At 44.1% G+C, this 25,203-nt stretch overlaps 1 protein-coding gene across 6 annotated transcripts in view; it reads right to left on the bottom strand.

The window, feature by feature from the left end:
* THRB (thyroid hormone receptor beta) overlaps positions 1 to 6,451 on the bottom strand; it is a 391,526-nt gene extending 385,075 nt beyond the window's left edge. For 2 of the 6 annotated variants that reach the window (XM_060011556.1, XM_060011550.1), the window contains exon 1: positions 6,278 to 6,451. The gene's annotated coding sequence lies outside the window, so the exon portion shown is untranslated. Of the gene's footprint in view, positions 1 to 5,749; positions 5,960 to 6,172 lie in introns of those variants that run through there. The other 4 variants (XM_060011557.1, XM_060011551.1, XM_060011553.1 and 1 more) reach the window with 3 other exon arrangements.
* Between the last annotated feature and the right edge of the window lie 18,752 nt (positions 6,452 to 25,203).

Below are 25,203 nucleotides of genomic sequence, written 5' to 3' on the forward strand. Positions count from 1 at the left end.
GTTAAACTCGGGATTTCCCATAGAGTAACAAATAAAAAGTTAAATCTGACGAAGATCTGCCGAAACATTTAGGAGTAGGGAGAAGGCCTAAAAGTGATGACAGGATGTGTAGCTGGGGACATCAGCATAACTGTGGCATTTCTTGCCATGGGAACCACAGCTGACGCCAGAGACGAGCAGTGCCTTTTTCACTGTATGTGAGAACATGACACGCACTTGTCACAGAGGCAGACTCTGCATGTATGGACATGCAAGTGGTGAGACATTGCCGCATATGGAAGAGCAACACGAAAAAGCTAACCCAAACCCAGGAATGTCATGACTGCTAATATCAATCATGATTTTTTGAGCACCTGTTCTGTACAACCGTGGCTGAAATCTGGGGAAAACAGAGCCTTAAGAGAAACAAAAGAGGGGAAAGTATATCTGAACCATCTTGAGAACCATGGAACAACACAAGTCACAAGAGTCAGAATATTCAGTGGGCCCTGGATGCCACAATCATACAGTCTGCCACCAAAACCAGGACTGTCTTCTCCACTCTCTTCATCATGAACACTCCTGGGTCTCCAGAGGAATCACACAAGTGTACTTCCCAGATGAAGAAGACATACCTGCTGTCAATTAACATTCCTTTGTCCAAGCTTTTGCTTTCATCAGGTTATCACTCATGACTTTTTGAATAAACCCCTACGTTCTTGATCCCAGAAGAGAAGGCATAATCCTTAAGATCTCTTTTATTAGAAAGAGGAAGTTGAATGAGTAATTAGTTCAGATCAGTCCTTTTCTAATTGTTATATGTGCCCCATCCACAGTCCACTCTCAGCACGCACACACACATAGGCACAGGCACACACATGTATGCATATGTTATTATACGTATTACTATACTGTTATAGACACGTTGCATATCATGATATACATATTATTGTATGTGTTGTATACACGTATACATACGTATATGTATATTATGTGTATATGTATACGTATATGTTAGAGTGTCTATCATGATGAAAAGGCTACAATATGCTTCCTGGGACAGAGTCAAGGTTCCTGGGTCCAAATTCCAGGCTCTCCTGACTTGCCATTTGGAAAAAGATACTTAAGTTCACAGCAGAGCTCAGTTTCTTACTCAGTAAAAATAGTACTGCACAGGAAGAGCTGCCAGTACATAAAGATCCAAAGTCCCTGGAAATTAGGACAGTATGGACAGGCAACATTAGCATTAAATGTAGATCACGATTCTCACTGTCAGCTGGCCCGATTCCCGAGAGGAGGATAGAGAAATAGGTTATCTGTGACTCAGTGATCTGGATAGCCTCCCCTCCCCCATTTGCTTAAATGCTGTAATTGACGAACACTTTGGGAACTTAAGGTGGAGAGCGAACACCCTGAATCAGAAGACTCACCAGCCTAAATGTATTCAACCCCACACCGCATGAATCCCAAGACAGTCCCGGGTGAATCGCACTGCAATTTACGCTAATACACATGGGCGACACAACCCACAAAACCATCACATCCTCAGATTAAAAGAACTTTATGTCACCTAGGGGGCCATACGAGGGACCCCGATAGGCATATCCATTCCATCCCAGTGGAGACCACTTCAGAATCCCTTTGCATTAACATATGCATATTGTCTCATAGCTCACTAGGCTACACACTGAGCTGCAAAAACAGGCCCAGACACATACAAGGTACACACATTTTTGTAGACTGAATGAGGAATCAAATCAAGTAATGAAAATCACTTTAAATAAAGCAAGGAGTTCACCTGCCATCTATTGCTCAACCAGCTCAGACACTAGAACAAGCCCTTCTAGCAAACTACCCTGCTGTGATATGGACGTACAATGTAATCCAGGCAGCAAACATTCACAATGGGCAAAACTAAGACAGAAGATGACACCTGATACACTATCAGAAAAGAGAGAGAAGCGTCTCCCCTTCTCCCCCTCTCATTCATTCGTCCAACGAGCTTCTCCCTTGTGCCCATGTGTCAAAGCCTTTGCTAGGTGCTATAAGTCAAGGATGAGTAAACCCATAGCCCATCACCACAGTTCAGAGGGGAAGACAGAAATGAAACAAAAACAAACACACCGCCCTGCAGGGCGATAACTGTACAGGCTAAAGCGCAAAGTATGGAGGCCACCCGTTGAGAGAGGTTTATGGCCATAGGGTCATTTCCAAGTACCTGGCTGTCCCGTCCCCCAGACTGTTCCAGTTTAAAAGCTTGGCGGAGATACTGGATATTTGAGGAAGTCAGCCTGAAGAACATGCTAACCATTCATTCCTCTAGGTTTTCTGAGCTCTCCTTCTGCACAGGGGACAGCGTCCCGAATCTCCTCTGCGGGGCAATGGGACCTCAGACCCCCAAAGATAAAGTCCCACTGGGTGACTTTCCATTATTACGCCTTCTGCATTTTTTTCCCTCGAGGGTTGGTAAAAGACTTGACCATATGAAGAATTTTACTTCATTTTCCGTAGAAATGAAGTTCAAGTATTGGCCATTATATGATCTGACATTTCATAGGAGCAGATACTAGTTGCCATGTACCATGGTAAGCACTCTACAAATGTTATCTGATCTATCCTTACAGCTTCAAGGCCTACCTGCCACATCAATGCTTCCACTCTGCATTTGCTTCTGTTAACTTGGCTACTGAGAAGCTCAGAGCGAAATTAAATACTGAAAAGCAATAAGCACTTACGATTTCAGTTTGATTATCTGTACTCCTCTACAAGATTTTGATCTCTCCTCCTTTGCCATTTTTACCAGTCTCGTCACTTTGCGGGATTTTTACTATGCATTTACTGAGACACATTTCTGGAAGCCAATACTCTACAAACAAAAACAAATGACCAGAACCATCAACTGTAATTTCCTTTTAGTTTCAGTTGTCACAAGAGTTTCCATGAATAGCTCATTTGAAGATGACCCCTTGTGTGTCATACCTCGGTCACTTGGAAACTCAGATAGTGAAATATTTCCACCATCATCAGGTTCAGAATCTGTTCATGAAGTGCAGAAAAGGGAAAAGGGGAGAGGTTGACTGACGTAACTTACCCATAGGGTAACCACTAGGTTGCTTCCTAATCTACTACCAAGGGATATTTCTATCTTGTGCTGGTTCCTGACAGTCCCGTTCACGCCCTCCCCAACATCTACTTCTGTAGACCAGCTATACCACGACATGCCCTTGGTCCCCTTAGGGCTGCCAAGGCCAAAGGCACCACCAGAACCTGCTGAGTGAGAAGGCATCGCTATCACCCAGCGATGTCTGTTCCCTGGAATTTCACTCTCCGCACTGACAATGCCTCTGGAACTCATAAAGATTCTGCTGGAACCCAGGGAGCTGAAGGTCAGTGTCTTCAGGGAATCAAGGTACCATGTAAGACAAACTGCTGCTGAGGATTTCCATGTACTCAAGGCAAACGCCCCCAGGAAGAACTCACAGAAATAACTCTCTGCGTTGTCACTACATAGAGCAGGGCTAGCTTTCGTATCCAAAAAAAGAGAGAGATAAAAATCGAACCATATATACATGGCACACACACACATACACAGGCACAGATCTTGGCGCATCCAATTGGTACCCAGTTAGATGCTTAGTCAGGTATTTTTTGGAACACAGTGTTTGGGCACAACCATTTATTTATTCGACAAAGATTGATCCAGCACCTACTGTGTGCCAAGCACTGTTCAAGATGCCAGAGAATCACGAGTGAACGAGACAGTCAAGATTCTTTTTCTCAAGGACTCTATAGTCTAGACAGGTACTCAACAAGTAGCAACTGAAATGAACAACTCAGATGGAAAATAAGACCAAGGAAGGGAAAAAAAAAAAAAAGGAAGCAAAAAACAATGCCATGGCTTTGAGAAGGAATGGGAGGCTGCCTCTGCTCCAATGGTCAGGGGAGGGCTTTTTAAAGAAGTAACACATAATCTTACAATAAAATGACAAAAAGGAGCTGAAGAAACCAATCACCTTTACTCTGATTTCCATCAAAAAGATGAGCTTACTAAAAAAAGAAAGGTGCAATCCCATTTGTGGGTCCACACACCCTGTGCTTCAAACGACTGCAAAAAGCCCAGGAAAGGAAAAGGATCCACAACTTTCTCTGCTCTTAAGGAAATTTTAAGAAATCTCCTTTCCCCAAAGATGCTAAATGAAAAGGAAGTTGCCTTAATTCATCTCTGTGGTAGGATTTACTACAAAGAATCTAAAAGGAGGGAAAATGGAATGTTTATTCCTCTTTTAAAGGTCAGTTACTTTATAATGTTCCAATGTCAATAAAATTATGCCTTTGCCTTGTAATGCCAACAGGAATTGCTTCATTTAAAAAAAAAAGTCTAGGGCTAAATTCAGTATCACTTATTTCACTTGTTGGAAAAGAGAAGCAAATCATATTTACTAGCAGATGATACCACTTCCAATACATAATAAAACTTTGAAATTCACTAAAAATAAGATTCTGATAGTATCTTTTCAACGTGCACAAATAATAAGTGATTGTTCACCAATACCTTCCCATATCCCATATCCCAGCCCAAACAAATCGCTTAGTATTGAATTTCTGTTGGAGTCAATTAAAACGCTTAGCCAACTGGCATGAAAACTCCTGAAAACGTCCACTGCTCAAAATAACTTTCATCAAAACACCTTCTTCTTTCATGTTTCCTAGTCCCTGACTTGTTTCATAATAAAAGAGGTAAGCAGAAATCAATTAGGGAGCAGATCCCTCACCGTGAATATTCAGATTGAATCATGGAATATTTTGACTAAAACGCAATTTGTATTACCTTGCAATGCACAGCATGCTATATATTATTGAAATGTAAATACGCAGACGAAACTAAAAGAAGGCAAAGCTATTGTCCAGCAGGTCTGCATCACCCAATACATGTATCACTATCAGAAACTGCTGTGCTCTGGTATTAATACGCTGTCCAAGGAATGCTTAATTTTTTGAACTTCAAAACGGGTCTTTAAAACTGACTCTCACTGGCACCTAAGAACAATAACATGCTAAAGGGAAGACTCTGTTTCATTTATTTACTGATGAGGCTTAGCGTTTGAATCTTCACAAATTCTCAACGTGTGCGGAGCGGGGCCGACGTAGAGTCTGCGCTTTTCTGCCCAGGTAAACTCTTGTCTCTCTTTCACTCACTTCACTAACTGTTATGCTTCTAGACCCTTCCTGTAAAATTTCCCATTTGGGGAAAAATTATACACTGAGCCTTCCGTAAACAAAACACTCACCCCGCCCCCATTAAAACAAATCAGAAGGCTTAAGAATTAGCACTAATATTGAGCCTACAATGGTCGCCGGCAAATACAAATGACAACTGCAGCCGAGAAGGGCCAAATCCACCTGGAGTAAAAACTCCCCCAATGAGTCCTTCTCCGAGGGGTGCCCGGGGTGGGGTGGCGACCTTGCAGCTGGCACAACTCGGGGACTGGAACCGACTCGAGGGGCCCCAGGGGAAGATGCTGCGTCAAGAGAAGCGAAGCAAGAAGCGCGAACCGGGAGGCGAGCGACGTCGCCCCCCATTCCCCGGGGAGGTGGGGAGAAGCCAAGTCGCCAGGCACGGGCACCAGGGCACGCCACCCGCAGAATCGGTCCCCTCTCAAAGCCCGGAGTTCCGGGGCAGGAGAACAGGGGCGATGGGGGACCCACAGTCCCTTTAAACCGCCTCCACACACACACCCCCGCCCCACCACCAGCCCCGGTGTCTGCCAACCTTTTCCGAACCCTCGTGTCACAGAACTTCCTCATCATGGAAACTTCCACTCGGTTCGGCGCTGAGGATGCCAAACTCCATGTCACAAGGAGGCTGTCAACAGCCGGGCTCGGGGTTTGAGGAACACCGCCGCCCCAGCCGCCCCGCTCCGCCGCTGCCCACGCCGCGGCTCCCCGAGCGGTGCCCGGGCGGAGAGGGCACCTCCTACCCCCAGGCGGGGCGCGAACCCCCGGAGGCGGGTACCAGGGCGGCTGACACCCCACCCACGCCCGCCCGCGCGCGCGTGCGCGCCCGGCGTCGCCGCTCGCACCCCGTGTGGTTCCCGCGACACCCCCGTCGCCCTCCTGCCCACCCCCCGGACGGCGGGGACCGTCGCCCCCTCCCCCGCACCCCCGCCTCCGCGCCGTCCTCCGGCCAAATTACCGGTGTCCTCCAGCCTGCCGGGTCGGGCGCCCCTGCCCGGGGAAGGCCGCCTGCGGGCGCTGCCCGAGCCCGGGAGCAGAAGGTCTCCTTCCCCAGCGCACTCACATTATTCATGCAAAGTTAATCCCCGCCGCGTCACGGCCGCCCGCCTGAGGATGTGCGCCTTCCTTGGCCAAGCCCCGCAGTCTCCACCCTCCTCCGCCCCCTCCTCCCGGCGGCGGGGTCCCGGGGAGCGCCGGCGACGGGACGTCGCGCGAGTCCTGCAGAATGTCAACTCCCCGGGCGCAGAGGGGCGGCCGCAGCCGGGGCCGCACCGCCCGCCCGGGCCGCTCCACTTTTATAGGCGCAGGAAGCGAGCGCGGCCCGGCCGCCGAGTCCCCGCCTCTCGGGCCCGCGCGCCCGGCCGGCTCCCGGCCGCTGCCCTCCTCCGGCCCCGGCGCCCCTCCGCGCCGCGTCTGCCAACCGGTGACCTGGTTTTGCATCCGGCCCGCCCGGCGGTCCGACTCGCGCGGCGGCGGTGGCGGCCGGGAGCAGGCCATTCGGGCTCCCCCAGGGGCGCCGCGAGGAAATGGCTTCCCGGCCGCGCGCCCCGCCGCCGTCGTCCCCCGCCGGCCCGGCCGCCCGCCCGCCAGCCCCCGACACTACCGCCCGGCCCCGGCCCGGAGCTCGGACGCGTCCGCCGCTCCCCGGCCCGCGACCCCTGCCCAGCGCGCCCCTCACGCGCCGCCCGGCTCGCCGCCTCCGCACCTGCCGCCCCAGGTGCGGGCTCCCCCTCGTCCCCGTCCCGGCCGTGCCCTCCACCCTGGGAGTCCTCCCCGGGTGGCGATGTCGCGGCGGTGTTGGTGGCGCGCGTCCACCCACCAGGTTGCGTGCGCACGGCGGTTCGGGCTTGGGCGTCATTCCTCTCGTCGGCAAAGAGGAAGGGACGGGGGGACGAGGGACACGGGGCCGAGGAAGGGTGACTTCCAGAAGCACGGGCTCCTCTTGGCCCGGGCTGCCGCGCTCCTCCCTCCTTCTGCGAACCACTTGTGGCGCGTGTCGGGCCGACACGGCGATCTGGCTCCTCCCGGGGCCTCGCTCCCGCCGGGCGTCTGGCGTTCCCCATCATCGCCACCCCCGGGAATAAAGTTTGCAAAAAATACCCGGCTTGCGCCTGAAGGAAACACCCCCTCCACACCGCCCGGCACATCCTGGGAGACGGGCGCAGGGTGGGGACCCTCCGCAGGTTCCAGGAGGGCCGCCCTGTTCATTTGTCTTTGGCCTGGACATGGACAAATAAAACCCGGAAGACAAAAATAATTTATACTCTTGGAAAGTCCTGCCCCGGTCAAATATGAGCTTCTAAAATCCCCCCACCCCCACCCCCAGTCCTGAACGCCAAGGGTTCAGGCTACGAGAAAAGCAAGCAGGCTGCTGCGTCCTGGGCTGGAAGCATGCTTGTGAAAATCCTGAGCACCCAAGAAGATTAAAACGTCATCGGTCGGAGGCTAGGGTTACAATAAACCTATTTTGACGGCAGAGTACAATGATTTTCTTATAGATAATATCAAAATAATTCCGACTTCATTATTCAATATACACAAGTATTAGTATAACGAACCGTTTTGACAGTGGCTTTTTTAGCCTCAACTGTCTGAACAATGATTTATTGGAGAGTTTTCTAATTTCCAGCCGGTGACGTGTTTTATTCCCAATTCTTGTGAGCGTCCCAGGGAAACGGATGAGAAGCCTACTGACAGCGTGAACTACCACAACGGTCAAGAATTCAGAAACTGCTTCTGCTGTTGAGTACAGAGTTTCAGCGCGCGGGTCGAGAGAGAGGGAGTCGCAGACCCCAAGGCTCCCTGGCGAGAGGGAGGGACCTCTCCCTTCAGACTCCACGGACTCTGTTTCCCCTGGGTCCTTGGCAAGAAATCCGTGCTTTATTCTGCACTCTTTTAACAAGGCTGCAGCCTAGGACTTGCAGGGTTTGTAGCTGGAGAGAAGTTGTTCTCCTTTTGCAGCTAAGTTCCTGGGCTTTGCTCCAAAGCTGCCCGGGATGTTTTGGTTGGTTTGGAGGAAAGCTGTGGAGTCTGCACCATTTGATCCAAACAGGCGGCCCCCTGGTGGCTAACTGTGGGTGAAAAGCTGGCCACTGGCGGAGAAGCCTGCCCCGACAGGCCCCCACAGTTGACGGCCGGTCTTCGCAGGGGCCATGGAGCCGCTGGAACAACTTTGCAAGGAGGGGAGGTGGGGAGGGGGGCGGGGGTGGGGAGGGCGGCGTGATGTCACTCCTCCTTCACAAAGGTGAATGATAGGCCCTAATCCGCTGGGGCTTTTTTTTTTTAATTTTATTATAGTTGATTTACAATGTTGTGTTTCATTTCTGCCGTACAGCAAAGTGACTCAGTTTTACGCATATCCACACTCTTTTTTATATTCTTTCCCATTATGGTTTATCCCAGGATATTGAATATAGTTCCCTGTGCTGTACAGTAGGACCTTGTTTATCCATCCTATGTATAATAGTTTGCATTCTCTTCCTGAGTTTAACTTGGAGCTAAATTCCTTCTTAAGTAGGAAACATCACACAGAGAATGAAATATAACAAAACCTGTTGCTTCCCTTTGTTCAAATGGCTTTGTTTTTCTAATCTCATTTGGCCTGGAAACTTCCGAAATAAAGAGTAAATGAAAGCGAAATAAACGTGGCATTATTCAAGCAATTCATGAAGCAATGTTATATAACAATAAGGGAGAACAATTTTAAGGCAACGTTATTGAAACGGCATGATTCCATTTGAATCGGCCCACTGAGGGCAGTCTTTCAGGCTGCATCATGGTGAGGAAGGGTTACTCACAGAACGTGGCATTTATTTTTCTAATTTTACACAAAGGGGTGCATTGGAGGAGAATTTTTATGGGGACCTGATTGAAGGTAAAAAATAATATTCAAATTTTAGAGCACGTGGTCCCGTGTTCTAAAGCTGTTTTCATGACCCATGCTCACCTTTCACCATAGCCATCCTCATTACCAGGGTCTGCAAATTTCAAGCTGGTGACTTGGTTCAAGGAAGCGATTCATTCATACATTCATGTATTCATCAACTGCTGGGGTAAGAAGATAAATAAAACGTAGGATCCAACAGGGCTGGGATTACACTGAAGCCAATGAGACCAGTGGTGCAAACACAGGGTCCAAGCCTCTCTTGACTGAAAATTTTGATACACTGTTCATCATGGATAATTGTTGCATTCGTTTTGATGTTTAAAATATGGCAATAAAATATCATTTCTCAATTACTGGGTTTTTTGATGTTCTCTTACATTTTGCACTCAAGGCAAAGGCCTCAGTGGCTTCACCCTAGTCTCCCTCTGCTGTACCCTCAGTGCTAGCAGAGTCCAATCAGAGAAGTACAATTCAATTAAAATTTTATTAGTGTTGAAGATAATTAATATAGGGTAAGGAACTTGAAGCTAGGGAATTTAGAGATGTGGTGTGAGGGGAGGAGAAAATTTGGGAGATTTCACTGAACAAGTTTGCCCTTAAAGTCCATTAAGGATGGACCAGATTTTACCAGGGAGTATTGGAACCGGAACCGGAAGACGTGCCATTCTAGGGACCAGAACCACTGGTATTCTTTCATTCATCCAACTACTTCTCAAGCTAGCTGTGTGACCAAATGACCCAGCCCTGGAGCTCCTGATCCTCTCTGTTCATCGTTAGTTCCTGGAATTTATTTTGGCTATGAGGGCCCCAGTGATTCTGGTCCATGGCCAGGCAAATAAGAATGCGAAGTTCATCCCTGCCCTTCAGAGGAAAGACAGGCTATTAGGGGAGATGACATGTTCAATATTAACTCTAAGAGTGAAGATGCAATGGGAAATATATAAAAGTAAATTGCTAGATTGTTGCTGGTGAGGAAGAATGGGGGGATTGCACAAGATTTTCTGCAGAAGGTCCTGGGTGGAACTTTGGGGAGAAGCTGGAGAGAGGGAAACATGCCGCTGGCTATATTATTAGCAAAATGAAAATACAGTGCCCTTTATTCAAAAAGCAAGAAAAAAAAGTGCCACGAAAGACACAAAATATAACGCTATCTCCTTTCTTCCATGTGTTCTCTTTGGAAAGGTTATGGTATTTTTTATTTGCTATTTAATATCATTCTAAGTAAAGAAAAATAAGCATTAGCATTTTAAATGATTAGCATCAATGTTGCCGTTCATTTTTAGATCATGCCATGCTAGTTTTAAGGAAAGATATAAGAGCATTTAACTCATTATGAAATCACCGCAATCTGTGCTTTGTAGCGAGTCTGTGCACATGTACATTGTGGTTCACATATGCAGATGTGTTTCATACTTACCAGAACAGTTGAAACACAGCACAAAACTGACTCAAATGCTTTTTTAAAAGATTGAAGTAGAGTTGATTTACAACGTTGTGTTAGTTTCAGGTGTACAGAAAAGTAACTCAGTTATGCATATATATATATAATTTTTCATATTCTTTTCCATTATAGTTTATTACAGGATATTGAATGTAGTTCCCTGTGTTATACAGTAGGACCTTGTTGATAATCTATTTTATATATAGTGTGTATCTGCTAATCCCAAACCCCTAATTTATCCCTCCCCTGCCTTTCCTCTTTGCTAACCATAAATTTGTTTTCTATGTCTGTGTGTCTGTTTCTGTTCTGTAAATAAGTTCATTTGTATTAATTTTTAGATTCCACAGATAAGTGATATCATATGATATTTGTCTTTTTCTGGCTTACTTCACTTAGTATGATAATCTCTAGGTCCATCTGTGTTGCTGCAAATGGCATTATTTCATTCTTTTATCTGGCTGAGTAGTATTCCATTGTATATATGTACCACATCTTCTTTATCCGTTCATCTGTTGATGGACACTTAGGTTGCTTCCACGTCTTGGCTTCTTGATACGTGCCCATTCTACCCACACTCTATCTTTGACTTACTGATGAATAAGGAAGAACTGAAAGGAAGAGGAACTATGGGTTGCCCTTTCCTTCTATGTCTGCATTTCAGAGTAAATGGTTAGCTAATACAGGGAAGGAAAACAAGTAAGAAAGGACATGTTAGGATTCCTTGGTTGTTGTCTTTCTTTTGCATTCAAAGCACGTTCTGGTTGGAATGGAAAGCATGGTCTCTTGGGGTTGTCCCACTTAGTTGTTGATGTAACATGCTTACCCTGGACCTGATTGGAGTTTTGCTCACCTCCCAGACATCATGGAGTCATCAGAATTCTGTGTTCAAGGGGCATCAAGCATGCCAGATGTGAGTCGAGCAGGGAAGAACACAATGGACACGTATATTGTGTGGATTTCCTCTGCTCCAGACTTCACTTACAAAACGCAAGTTCAAAGACAAAATTACTAGTAATTTCAAGATGGTAAAGACAGAGTGTTAAGCTAAGTGCCAGGCCCCAAGCATGGGGCCCCATGTGACTGCACAAATCTATGCCCGTAGAGCTGGCTGGGGGAAAGAAGTTGATTCTTTGTCATGGTAGAAGCCTAGGACACGTGGAAGGGGAAGTAGACATTATGGCATGGCTAGTTATAGCAAGGAGTATACAGTACAGCTGACATTTATTAAACTTGTATTATGTTCCCGATATTGTCCTAAACACTTCACATCTTTTTTAAAGTTTGCCCAGGAGCTCTGTGAAGCAGTACTGTTATGCACTCCATTTTTCAGATGTGGAAACTAAGACAGAGGCAGATCAAATAATTTGCTCAAGCTCAGGCCCAGGCTCCGGTGGCCAAGACTGCTCTGAACCAGCCCCTCGTGCTTTGTGTATGCAGGAGAGGAAGTGGTGGAGCCAGAAAATGTGAGGTGGTCCTGGGAGTCACGCGATGTCCCTCTAGCGCCTCACTTAAGGGGCTGTTGTGCCCTGAGACAATCAGAAGAGGCCTAAATAAAACATGCATGTCACCAGGTAGTAACCTAGAAAATGCCCTAATTACATTCGCTCCCCTGTTTTCCAATGGGAGGTAGAAGATCCTGAGGCTCCTGGGCAGGAAGTCATAAGCCACAAGCTGGAAGGAGCCTGGGTCCCTTTACCACCATATGGAAAAGTCCGAGAACATCCACGCTGACCTGGACAGTGTTTGAAGCATCGACTTCTGTTGTGTGAAGCCGCTGAAATGTGAAGGTTTTTTTGTTGCAGTAGCTAGTGTTATCCCAACACACCCATCCGCCAAACCAAACTCCACCAGAGCATAAACTATCTTTGCTTTAAACAGATATAGTTCAAATAATGAAACAGGCCTAGGCATGTCAACATGCATAAAGCTCTACAACAAAATGCTGTGTTATAAAAAAGTTCAGTGGTGATTTTTTAATTGAAATGAAATTTACATAATAGTAAAATAGACAGATCCTCAGTGTTCAGTTTGATGAGTTTTTGTATTTTTATACCCTTGTGTAGTCACCACCCAGACAAGATTGAAAACATTTCCAGCAAGCCAGAAAGTTTCTCTGTATCTTTTCTTTCTTTTTTTAATATTTATTTGGCTGCATTTGGGTCTTTGTTGCTGCACGCGGGCTTTCTCTAGCTGTGGTGAGTGGGGGCTACTCTTCGTTGCGGTGTGCGGGCTTCTCATTGCGGTGGCTTCTCTTGTTGCGGAGCACCGGCTCTAGGCGCGCGGACTTCAGTAGTTGTGGCTCACGGGCTCTAGAGCACAGGCTCAGTAGCTGTGGCGCATGGGCTTAGTTGCTCCGTGGCATGTGGGATCTTCCCGGACCAGGGCTCAAACCCGTGTCCCCTGCATTGGCAGGCGGATTCTTAACCACTGCACCACCAGGGAAGTTCCTATATCTTTTCTCTCTTGACAACCACTACCTTCTGGAGGAAACGCTATTTTGACTGCTATCATCGGTTATAAACTTCACTGGTTCTTGGACCCCATACAAAGAGAATCACACTCTTATATCTGGTTTCTTTTACTCATTGTAATGTCTTTGAGATCAATCCATGTTATGGGGTGGATTAGAAAGGTCTTCTATTTTTCATTTCTATTTTATATTTAATCATATAAATATACCACAACTTGTTTATTCATTCTATGATTGATGGACATTTGGGTTGTTTCCAGTTTGGGACTATTACAAATAAAGCAGCTATGTCTGAACAATTCTTTTTATGGATACATGCACTCATATCTCTTGGGAATATGCTTAGAAGTGGAATTGCTGGTCATATATCATTTCTTAATCATTCTATTAAGGCTCTCTGAGGTACGAGCACAGTTATGAGCAGCTAGGAAATGGGCAATTAGCATTTGCTGACTTCTGTTCGTTCTTACAGTTATCACAAATAAAATATTCAAATAAAGTCATGTGAGGTCTACACTGAGTGAATAAATATCATCCTTAACACAAGTATGAAAGTGTTCAAAATAATGAATATTTAAAACTAGTATTGCCTTATGTAGCAAATACAAGCTCTGTTTGAAGCTACCAATCATTTCTTATGAACTAAGCCACAGACTAAAAGCCTATGTAGAAATGAAGATGCTGATTAATTAAAGTGCATTTGGAAAAAAGTGAATGGGGAAAGGAAGGTAAGAATACCAAAACACTTCTAAATTAAATCTTGATTTTCAGCGGTCTGAAAGATCAGTTTAAGATGAGCTGAGTAATTCCTAAGTGGACTGTAATAATCTATGTACATTGTGAGCACACAAAAATATAGTACATTGTTAAATTCTTTGTCAGTCACAGAAGAAATCTAGTGGTTCAAGACACATCTTCCCCAAACATGTCAATTAAGCATACTTCTTTTTTGGAGTTATGTTTATATGCATTGAAAGTGGAAATGTAATTTTTGAAAATTCGGTGAAAATATTCTTTCTATTTAGGAAGGGAATAAAGTGAATCTTACTCATTTTCATGGAATAAACTAATTCATCTACAAACAATAACACACATAATGCTTAGGATTATGGGCTATTTCCAGATTCTTAAAATCCCTGAGTGACCATCCTAACTTCGAATTTCCTTGTCTTTGTCAGTTTAAATGAGATTCTCAAATTGAGGACAATACAGATCTTAAAGACACTTCTTATTTCCATGTATCATAGCACTTTGCAATAAACCTGCCTCATCCCAAATTTACAAAGCATTGTGTAAAATATTAATCACACAGCTGCTACAGATGCACTGCAGAACAGATTTTGAACGTCTAGAGATGATACACTTGGAGCAAACAATTGAATCCAGAATTGGCAGAGAAAATAAGAAAGACCTGAATTACCGTTTATGCAGATTTAGAACAAAACCTTCCACTGTGGTCATGCCAAATAATGGCTGGCTAAGGATTTGAGCTCCAGGTCTGTGTCTTTTCTGACCACTTTGGGCAGGTAACTTAGCTTCTCTGCATCTCAGCTTCCTTATCTATAAGAATGGGGAAGGTAACCATGCCTGCTTCTAGGGATGGTGTGAGGAATAACTACGACAGTAGATGGATATGCTGTACACAGAGTTTGGCACAAAGCAGGTGGTCAGTGAGAATGATCTGTTATTTTGGGAAAAAAATAAATTGATGATCTTGGAAAACTTAGAAAAATGCCAAAGGCTAAAAGCTTTTCTTGAAGATACATCTTTATAAATTAATTAATGCAACAGAAATTTGTAACAGTGTTTCCAAGCTGCCTATCCCTGGGCTGGCACTATTATAGGCTCTGGAGAGAGAAGAGTGAGCAGGGTAGACAAATCCCTCCCCTTGTGGGGCTTCACGTTGTTGAACAGGACGTAAATTCTCTGAAAGAGGAGGGGTGCTCTTATCTTGGCAAAGACTGAGCACAAACCAGATACATGGTTGGATTCAGACTTGCAGAAATAATATCTTCTGGTGACAGACTCCTTTGCTGATCTACAAGTTCTAGCCTTTAATGATGGTATTTTGAGAGAAATGACTCAGTTCTTTGAAAAAATCTTTTTGTGAATATTTTTTTCCATAGCATTTCCTAACTGCAACCAACGTATCCAGTTTCTAGAATGCCTGGAAGTGTTTTTCCAATGGGTGAAAATACAGTCATCCAGAAATCTCCAAATGCTGGATTTGGCACTGAGCTGATCTGGTCTGAGCCATAGTCACAATTACTTGTATTATCTTGACCTGCTCTTTTCTTTTCTGGTCATTCTGTTCACATAAATAAATGCAAGGGATTGGACTAAGTAATTCCTAAAATCACTCCCAGCTCTTAATTTCTTAAAGTGAATGCAATTTCATTCCCATTTAAGGACCAGAGAAATACCTTTATTTTATGGAAAGCTCCTTACTCCTTCTTAACGGTATTTTTGCACTCATTAACTAAACTAAGAACCTGGGAAATTTAATTTTTTAAAGCAGAATCTGATATTATTCTCCACTTTATGGGGGCAGTGTCTACTGGGAAGAAAGGAAAGCAGTTTCTTTGTTATCCCAGTCATTTTAACAGCATCTTCCATTAGATATGTAAGTTGAATGACAGGAAGCTTTATTTGTTTGTTTGGATAAACTACAGGTTGAACTTGCATCACTTTTGGATTTAATTAATTAATGGCAAGAAAATCTAAAAATGCAGATCATCAAATGTTCTTTTCTGGCATTTCTTTTAATGATTCTTACTCATTCTTGCACTTGTTCATGAAGTTAAAAAATGATGATGGTGAACAAAATCAGATAACTAAATAAATGGAGAGATGGTCCATGCTGATGGATGGGAAGACTCAATGTTGCCAAGATGTCAGTTCTTCCCAATCTGATCTGTAGATTTGATGCAACTCCAATCAGAATTACAGCTGTCATTTTTCAGATAATGACAAACTAATTCTAAAGTTTATATGGAGAGGCAAAAGACCCAGAATAGCCAACAAAATATTGAAGGAATAGAAGAAAGGCGGAGAACTGACATTACCCAATATCAAGACTCTAGTGAGCTACAGTAGTACTGGCAAAACTGTAGACAAATAGATCAACTGAACAGAACAGAGATCCCAGAAAGAAATCCCCATAAATATAATCAACTGACCTTTGACAAAGTAGCAAGAGCAGTAGAACGGAGCAAAGATAGTCTCTTCAACAAAAGGTGCTGGAACAACTGGACATCCACATTCAAAACAATGAAGCTAGACACAAACCTTACACCCTTCACAAAAATTAACTTGAAGTGGATCGTAAATCTAAATGTAGAATGAAAAATTATAAAACTCCAAAATATAACAGGAGAAAGCCTAAATAACCATGGGTATGCCCATAACTTTTTATAACACCAAAGGCACAATTCACAAAAGAAAGACTTGATAAGCTGAACTTCATTAAAAGTAAAAACTGTTGGTCTGCCAAAGACAACGTCAAGAGAATGAGAAGACAAGCCACAGAGTGGAAGAAAATGTTTGCAAAAGACATATCTGATAAAAGACTGTTATTCAAAATATACAAAGAGGTCTTAAAAGTCAACAAGAAGAAAACGAACAACCCAATTAGAAAATGGGCCAAAGACCTTAACAGACACCTCATCAAGGAAGAAAAACAGGTGGAAAATAAGCATATGAAAAGATGCTCCACATCTTATGTCAGGGAAATGCAAATTAAAACAAAAATGACACGCCTATTAGAATGGCCAAAATCCAGAACACTGACAACATCAAATGCTGACGATGACGTGGAGCAAACGGAACGCTCATTCCTTGCTGACGGAAATGCAAAATGGTGCAGGCACTTTGGAAGATAGTTTGGCGGTTTCTTACAAAACTAAACATACTCTTCAGATGTGATCCAGCAATCGTGCTCCTTGGTATCTACCCAAAGAAGCTGAAAGCTTATGTTCACACAAGAACCTGCACACAATTGTTTATAGCAGCTTTATTCATAACTGCCCAAATTTGGAAGTAACCAAGATGGCCTTCAGTGGGGAAAAATATAAACTGTGGTACATCCAGACAATGGAATAGTATTCAGCACTGAAAAGAAATGAGCTACCAAGCCAGGAAAAGACTCGGAGAAACATTAAGTGCATATTCGTAAATGAAAGAAGCCAATCTGAAAAGGCTACTTACTGTAAAATTCCAACTGTATGACATTCTGGAAAAGGCAAAGCTATGGAGGCAGTAAAAAGATCAGTGGTTGGCGGGGGCTGGCAGTTGGGAGAGCAATGAACAGGTGGAGCACAGCAGACTTGTAGGGCAGTGAAACTCCTCTGTATGATGCTATAATGATGGATACATGTCATTATACATTTGTCCAAACCCACACAACACCAAGAGTGAACCATCATGTAAACTATGGACTTTGGGTAATTATGTTGTGTCAGTGAAGGTTCATTGATTATAACACATGTACCACTCTGATGGGGGATGTTGACAATGGAGGAGGCCATGCCTGTGTAAGAGGCTGTTGGTATATGGGAAATGTCTGTACCTCCCCCTCAGTTTTGTTGTGAACCTAAAACTACTCTAAAAAATAAAGTCTTAATAAATAAATAAATAATAATGACAATGATAATGATGAAGTATAGTTCTTCGTATGAGGACATCTGAGTTTTTTAAAGGAGGGGGTGGTCATTCCCTCTAGATTAATTTTTTTACTGCCTTTTACCTCTGAGCATAAAAAGAATGACTTGTTGGGTTGACTGCCACGAAACTGTTCTACCAGGAGGTGTCTCATTCCTACCAAGAAGTGTGTACCCACTTCTTGGTTCTTCCTTCAGGCTTCAGTGGAGTGTTTGAAAGAAGCCTTTGTGGCTATTGAGGTTAGAGGAAAGACCAGTCATGAGAAGTGATGTGGAGCCACTCACATTATTGCCCTCAGACCCATTAGTTAACTTCCTTGAGCCTCAGTTATTTTCACCTACAAGATGGAAAAAATCCTCGTTGCCAAGGGGATTAACTAAAATCTCACTTTAAACATGTTGAATCAAGTGCCTAGATCTTGAGTGCTCAGTGAAGTTTAGTCCTCCTTTTTATTTATTAAAAAACATTTTTTAAATTAACATTTATTTTTGGCTACATTGGGTCTTCGTTGCTGCGCATGGGGCTTTCTCTAGTTGCGGCAGGCAGGGGCTACTCTTCGTTGTGGTGCGTGGGTTTCTCATTGCAGGGGGCTTCTCTTGTTGCAGAGCATGGGCTCTAGGTGAGCGGGCTCAGTAGTTGTGGCGCACGGGCTTAGCTGCTCCGTGGCATGTGGGATCTTCCTGGACCAGGGCTTGAATCCATGTCCCCTGCATTGGCAGGCGGATTCTTAACCACTGCGCCACCAGGGACGTCCCTAGTCCTCCTTTTTATCATGGAAGATGATGAAAAAATGCACACGAGTGGTAGGCAATGAGACCTACCATCTTGAGACCAAATGTCCTCAAGAAAGGCAGTAGCGGGAAGGTCATGGGCTTGGCCCCGGTCCCCCCACCCCGCCTGACTCCACGACTTACCTCGTACGTGTCACAGCTTGCACAATCAGTTTGCCATTCAGAAAGAAGACCATAGGAAGAGTAAAGAAAGAAATGGTTCTGAGTCTTGGCTTCTCCAAACCTCAGTTTTCTCATCTGTAGCATGGGAATGATAGTTTCTGCGTGAAATTGAATTGTGAGGCTCTAATGAGATAAAGAGTGTGAAAAACTTCTCCCAAATGTAGAGCATTCTAAATAACGGAATGCACCGTCGTCTGCACTGTTGTCTAGGGAAATCCACAAATACAGAGGGAGCCATGTTGAGATAAGTCTTGTCCTGAAAAATCACAGACCTTTTCGGCAAGCCAGAGGCAAGGACGTGGGGACTTTGTGAATTTAAGTGATACCCAGTTCTGGTGTCCAAACTGAAACCAGTGGACCTATACCAGTGAAACATGACACGTGAGCAGTTTCCTCTTCTTGTTTTGGCATATTATATAACCTAAACTCCTCAAGTCCTAAAGCTCCTTTTTTTTCCTATTAAGTATTTCTAAATGTGAGTTTTATCAATAATTCAGCTGAAAGCTCAATTGCATTGGGCCTAGCAGGCCTGTGAAGGACCTGTGGACATTAGGAAAATTAGTCCTTGCTATTCCTCCAGCATAACAAGCTCAGTTCTGCCTCGGGACCTATGCACGTGTTGTGCTATGCCCTCCACCTAAAATTCTCTTCCCAAACTTCGTGGTTTCTTCTCTCACTTCAGGGAAGTCTCTGACGGGAGACTTTCCTGACCTTTCCTTTCTTGCAACATCAGCATCACCTGGGAATTTGTTAGAAATGCAAATTCTCAGACCCCATTTGAGAACTACTGAAACAGAAACCTGGGGGATGTGGCCAAGAAGTCTGGATCGTAAGAAATCCTCAGGTGAGGGCTTCCCTGGTGGCGCAGTGGTTGAGAGTCCGCCTGCCGATGTAGGGGACACGGGTTCGTGTCCCGGCGTGGGAAGATCCCACGTGCCGTGGAGCGGCTGGGCCCGTGAGCCATGGCCGCTGAGCCTGCGAATCCGGAGGCTGTGCTCCGCAATGGGAGAGGCCACAACGGTGAGAGGCCCGCGTACAGAAAAAAAAAAAAAGAAAAGAAATCCTCAGGTGATTCTGATGCAAGCTGAAGTTAAGAACAATGCTCTAGCCCCTTCTTGGTTTTGCTTCGCAAAGTCCTTATTCCCATCTGACGTTATATTAGCTATTTCTTTCCAGATTTCATGTCCGCTTCCTCTTCTAGAATCAAGCTCTCAGAGAGAGGATTGGTCACTAACGTATCCCCAGCACTCAGAATAGTATTTGACACACAGCGGGACCTCAAAAAAGACTTTGAAACGAATGATTTGTCACTTCAGGGTTGGCATCAGAACAGAATACGGTATGAGGACTTCCCTGATGGTCCAGTGGTTAAGACTTCACACTTCCAGTGCAGAGGGCGCGGGTTTGATCCCTGGTTGGGGAACTAAGATCCCACATGCCGTGTGGTGTGGACAGAAAATTGAAAGAAAAGAAAAGAATATGGTACAGAGCACAAACTGTCAGTGCATCATCTAAATTTCCATCCCAAGTGACATGAACAGGTGGATAAGGACCTAGAAGGGACTCAGGGCAGGAATTATATCTTCCATTTTACCTAATTCTACCAAGTTAGATTCGCTAAAGACACTCTACGGTTTGTAAATACTATGTCTTGGGCCATAACCCAGATCTCACAGTTCTTGTCCAGTCCCCTGACTATTCTGTTCAGAGTAGGGTGTCAGCAATGTTAATGCTAAGAGGTCATAAAAGTTTGGAAAGTGAGGAGACTTTCAAACTTCTTTTAGCAGCTTTTTTTTTCTAACTGTATGATTCCTCAGAATATTTAATGTACTAATTTATTTTGCAAATCTCTAAGTGGAAAATGCTTTAGAATGTAGTGATTCCCAAACTTTGCATCAGTAAGTCCCTTTTTCATTCTTTGGACAATCTCAAGGCACTAGTGAGTTCAACAAACTCTACCAACCTTTCAGTTCTGGCCATCAGACATGCCTCCTTGGTCAGTCACACAGTAATATGTCACTGGTGAGTTAACTGTATCAATTAGCTCCTGCTGTGTAACAAGCCACCCCACTGTTAATGACTTTTAAAAAAATCATTTATTATTTTTCATGATTCTGTGGGTTATCTGGGCAGTTCCTTAATTTGGAGTTGGATGATCTATGGTCATCTCACTTACATGTCTGGTGGTTGGCAGCCTGGTCAGCCTGGGTGGCCCTTGGGTATAATGGATCAGCCTTGTTCCTAGTGGTCTTTCATTTCCTGCACATGGTGGTCTCAGCCCAAAGACCAGCAAGAGAGCAAACCCCAAAGCACAGCACTTTTTGAGTCTCTGCTTATGTCACATTTGCAAAGTTCGATCAGCCAAAGTGAGTCCTTTGTTCAATTTGGATTGAAGGGAAGGAAAAACAGACTCTGCCCTTCGAGGGGAGGATTAGCAACGTCACTTTGCTAGGATGTAACTGAGGCAAATGGCTGATATTCAGAGGCACAGAGCCGGACATCTGGCTTGAGAAGTTTTGAATGAGGACAATCACAGGTTCCTTTCCTTCTCTTGTAATTGAGCAATAACTTCCAAGGGCCCTCCTAACCTGTCCCTGGTTCTTTGCTCGGCTTAGGGCATCATGCCAGGAATTTTTCTGTATCAAGACTAGACACGTGGCTTCAGAGATTGATACCAAAAGCCAAGAGCAAAGGTCACGGTGTGGAGTGGCATAGTCTTGGCATAACTGTGCCACATACTGTAGGTTGGAGTTCACCTTCCTTTTATGCCACATGCATCCACAGGAAAAAATGACCGAGGCCAAATAATGCAATGTATTTGCACACAGCACAAGGTGGTAGGGTGTGTTCACCTTATCACAGCAAATGGTAGGAAGCATGCTTTGACAGTGTCGGCGCTCTTGACAGGGAGGAAAGAATGTTCACATATTGAGTTATGGGAAAGTCATTCTGGCTTACGCACGAGTTAACTTGAGTTTGATGCCACTTAAAACACCCTGTTTTAGGTGTTTAGGTGTGGCCTATCAGACATAATTGGACATCTGCTTTAATTATAAGAGAAAAGGGTGCATATGGGCCAGAAGTGAAGAATGCCCATGAAATGCCTCCCTTCCTGGGATGCCCGTGCTGGTAACCCCTTCAGTGATAAGCTTCCCTTCCCAGGTGCTAAGGCCATACTGATTTGCTGTGTACGTGCTGGTCTGTTTTTTTTAAACCTTGAAGGAAGGTCTCCCTGACTTCTTTGATGTTCTTTGTTCTGACAAGATACAAAACTGTGCTGAAAACCGTGCTTCCCTGGAGCCATTCCTCAGAGTAATCCGGGAGGCTGTCTTCGGGGCTATAGTCCTTAGTTCGGCTCAAATAAAACTCTTTTCTATTTTTATTGTAGAGTGTTTATTGATTATTTTCACTGACTGCGGTCAATACACCTTGAGTGTGTAGTTTTATCTCCTCCATAAACATTCATTGAGGGCAAAGTTGGGATCAGGTGCTGGGCTCTTGAAAGATCACGGTGGACAAAGTAAGATAATCCTTCCGTTTGTGGAACTTTGAGTCAAGTGGACTAGAAAGACGTTTAAAAATATACCCAGCTAGGGGCTTCCCTGGTGGCGCAGTGGTTGAGAGTCCGCCTGCCGATGCAGGGGACACGGGTTCGTGCCCCGGTCTGGGAAGATCCCATGTGACGCGGAGCGGCTGGACCCGTGAACCATGGCCACTGAGCCTGCACGTCCGGAGCCTGTGCTCCGCAACGGGAGAGGCCACAACAGTGAGAGGCCTGCATACCGCAAAAAAAAAAAAAAAAAAAAAAAAAAAAAAAATATATATATATATATATATATATACCCAGACAGATAGATACATATCTAGACATATAGATAGATAGACAAAGAAAAACAGAAGGTGGCATAAAGAAGGATGGGTGAGAGCACTTAGTTTAGCCGGGGCGGCCAGGGAAGGCTTCTCTGAGAGGGACATTTCAGCTAAGTGCTGAAGGATAAGTAGCAGACCACAAGGTGAAGGGACGTGGGGAAAACACAGACAGAAGAAAGAAGTTTCTACCATGAGTCGTGGAAGGCTCATGGATTCTTGGATGAGATTTTATACCCTTTTTTGTGTGTTTTAGAAACTGTGTTGCACTGTCGTTCACTTGGTCTGTCTGCAGTCTACGAATTGTTTATTTTCACCTTCAAAAGCAATAAGTAAATCTTCTGTGGATACATTTCTTCTTCAATCATTCTTGGAGCAATTGAAACAATATCTAAATAGTCGATTCCCTCCTTCCCCATTGGTTTTGTACCGATTGCCATTCTGTGTGATTTTCTTCTGAAGACAGGCCAACTTCATATATTTTCTAAATACACGTTTATTTTGTTTAAAACCTGAAAGAAACGGTATTCAAAAGAAAAGCGTTTCTTTCGAATTCTGTAATTGCTCTTCACCGTGCGATTTTGGCCAATTGGAGGAAGAATGTTTACTCTCAATTAAGTTCTGAAATAAGTAAGGGAAGAGTCACAGAATGTTTATGTTATCGTGGTGTGCACATGTTTTTTTACATGTACATATATGTTTGCTTTTGCGTGTATATGTGTGCGTGTAAGTTCCATGACAGCAGGGTTTTCAAGTTTTGTGTTTTGTTTTCTGAAGTATCCCAAGCACCTAACATAGGACCAAACCCATAAAAAATGCTTAGTAAATATTTAATGAATATACGGTTTCAAATCCTGCTCCAATTTTTTTTTCAAAAAGGAATAATGGCTATTATTTAATGAGCATCTATTATGTGCCCGACACCTTCTAAGCTCCACTTATTATACACAACAACCCTCTTAGAGAGATAGTAGTAGTATTCCCATTTTACAGATGAGGAAACTGAGACTTGTAAGAAATTAAGCAAATTACCTAAGATAATTTACTTAACCTCTAAGCTGTAAGAAAGGGTTTTTATAATATATGGCAGTGGCCAGTGGGAAGAAACGTTAAGGAAAGACTCTCATAGGCATAGTAGAATATATATATATAACATATGCTATGAGAAACCAAGAGTGAATCAGGGTAAAGCAACAGGTAAGGCAGAAGGAAATGGCAAGAGAATCCACCAGAATGTGTCCTGAAAAAGAAGAGAACACTCAAATCATTGTGCAATATATGAAGTCCTTTATCCCGAAGCCCCATCAACGTTTCCCAGTTTTTTTTCTTTTCCCATATTGCTGGATTTGAACAAAAAATAATTTAGAAAACATCTGCTTTAAATTATTGCCCTGTTTTAAATGCTGTGCTCTGTAAGCAGGATAAAAAGCAGAAGAAGGATAGGATATACTTTCACGAGTTCGAGACCATCTTTAACCATCAGCTTATGCACTATTAGAAAAGGGAAGAACAGATTTCCTGGTGTACAGTGATGCCATATCCTGATTTCACAGCATCTTAAAATTAGGAATAACAAATAAGATGATTTGTAGGAACTAATGAACACTAGTTTTCATGATTCAATGTCATGGAAAGGTTCACGCACTTCTGTTTCTTAATGGGATGTGGAACCCAAAGGAACAAATGTTTCCTTTCTTCTGATATCCTAGATTGAGTTCCTCTTTCAGGGTTGCTACATTCTCACCTTTGAAAAGGATCGTGATCCAGTATGTAAAGTTCAGACTCTCTCAATAGTTTTCCATTGCCTTTATATTTAAAAAAGATTCCAGGCCAGGTTTCTTCAATCTCAGCACTCTCGATGTTCTGGGCTGGGTAAGCCTTCGTTGTGGTTTGCACTCACTGGAGGGAGCTGGGTAGCATCCTTGGCCTCTACCCACTAGATGCCAGCAGCGTATCCATCCACCTCGTGCTCCCCTCCCCTGCCCCGTCCCCAGGATGTGACAATCAAAACTGTCTCCGGACTTTGCCAAATGTCCCCTAGGGAGCAAACTCATCCCCAGTTGAGAACCATTCTTCTACCATATTGTCAGAAAATTTGAACTTTGCTGCCGAAATGATTTTCTAGATTAAGAAACTGCTTACTGGCATGTTTCAGCACCTGACAGAGAACAGAGAAAATGTGCAGTTTATTAATAACATATTATTTAATCCATTTCTATCCTAAAACCATTTAGTTGACTCAAAAACTTAGTTTTCCTCAAAATAGAGGAAAAGAAAAAAAATCAGCAAACAGATTTTAAAAAATCTGTTGAAATAACAGACTTCTCACAAACTGCCCAATAGACAGAAATGAATGTACCAATAAGTGAGATGATTTTACAAGCGTTGCTGCAAAGTTAAAAAAGGCACATTCGCTAGTTATGAATCACCTGCAGTTCTTTTGTTTGACCGTAAGTCCCTAAAAATGTAGCAAAGAAATTAATAACCTGGGAAATACACAGCACCCCAGAATGGATCTAAATATCTTGTAGTGTCACCTCGTTCCCTTTTATAGATGTCTCAATACAGAAATTGTGTATTTATTTTATTATTTTATTTTTGTTGTTGTTTTTGCGGTACGCGGGCCTCTCACTGTTGTGGCCTCTCCCGTTGCGGAGCACAGGCTCCGGACGCGCAGGCTCAGCGGCCATGGCTCACGGGCCCAGCCGCTCCG

The sequence above is a fragment of the Delphinus delphis genome, chromosome 4 (genome assembly GCF_949987515.2).
Source record: "Delphinus delphis chromosome 4, mDelDel1.2, whole genome shotgun sequence".
Classification (NCBI taxonomy): Eukaryota; Metazoa; Chordata; class Mammalia; order Artiodactyla; family Delphinidae; genus Delphinus; species Delphinus delphis.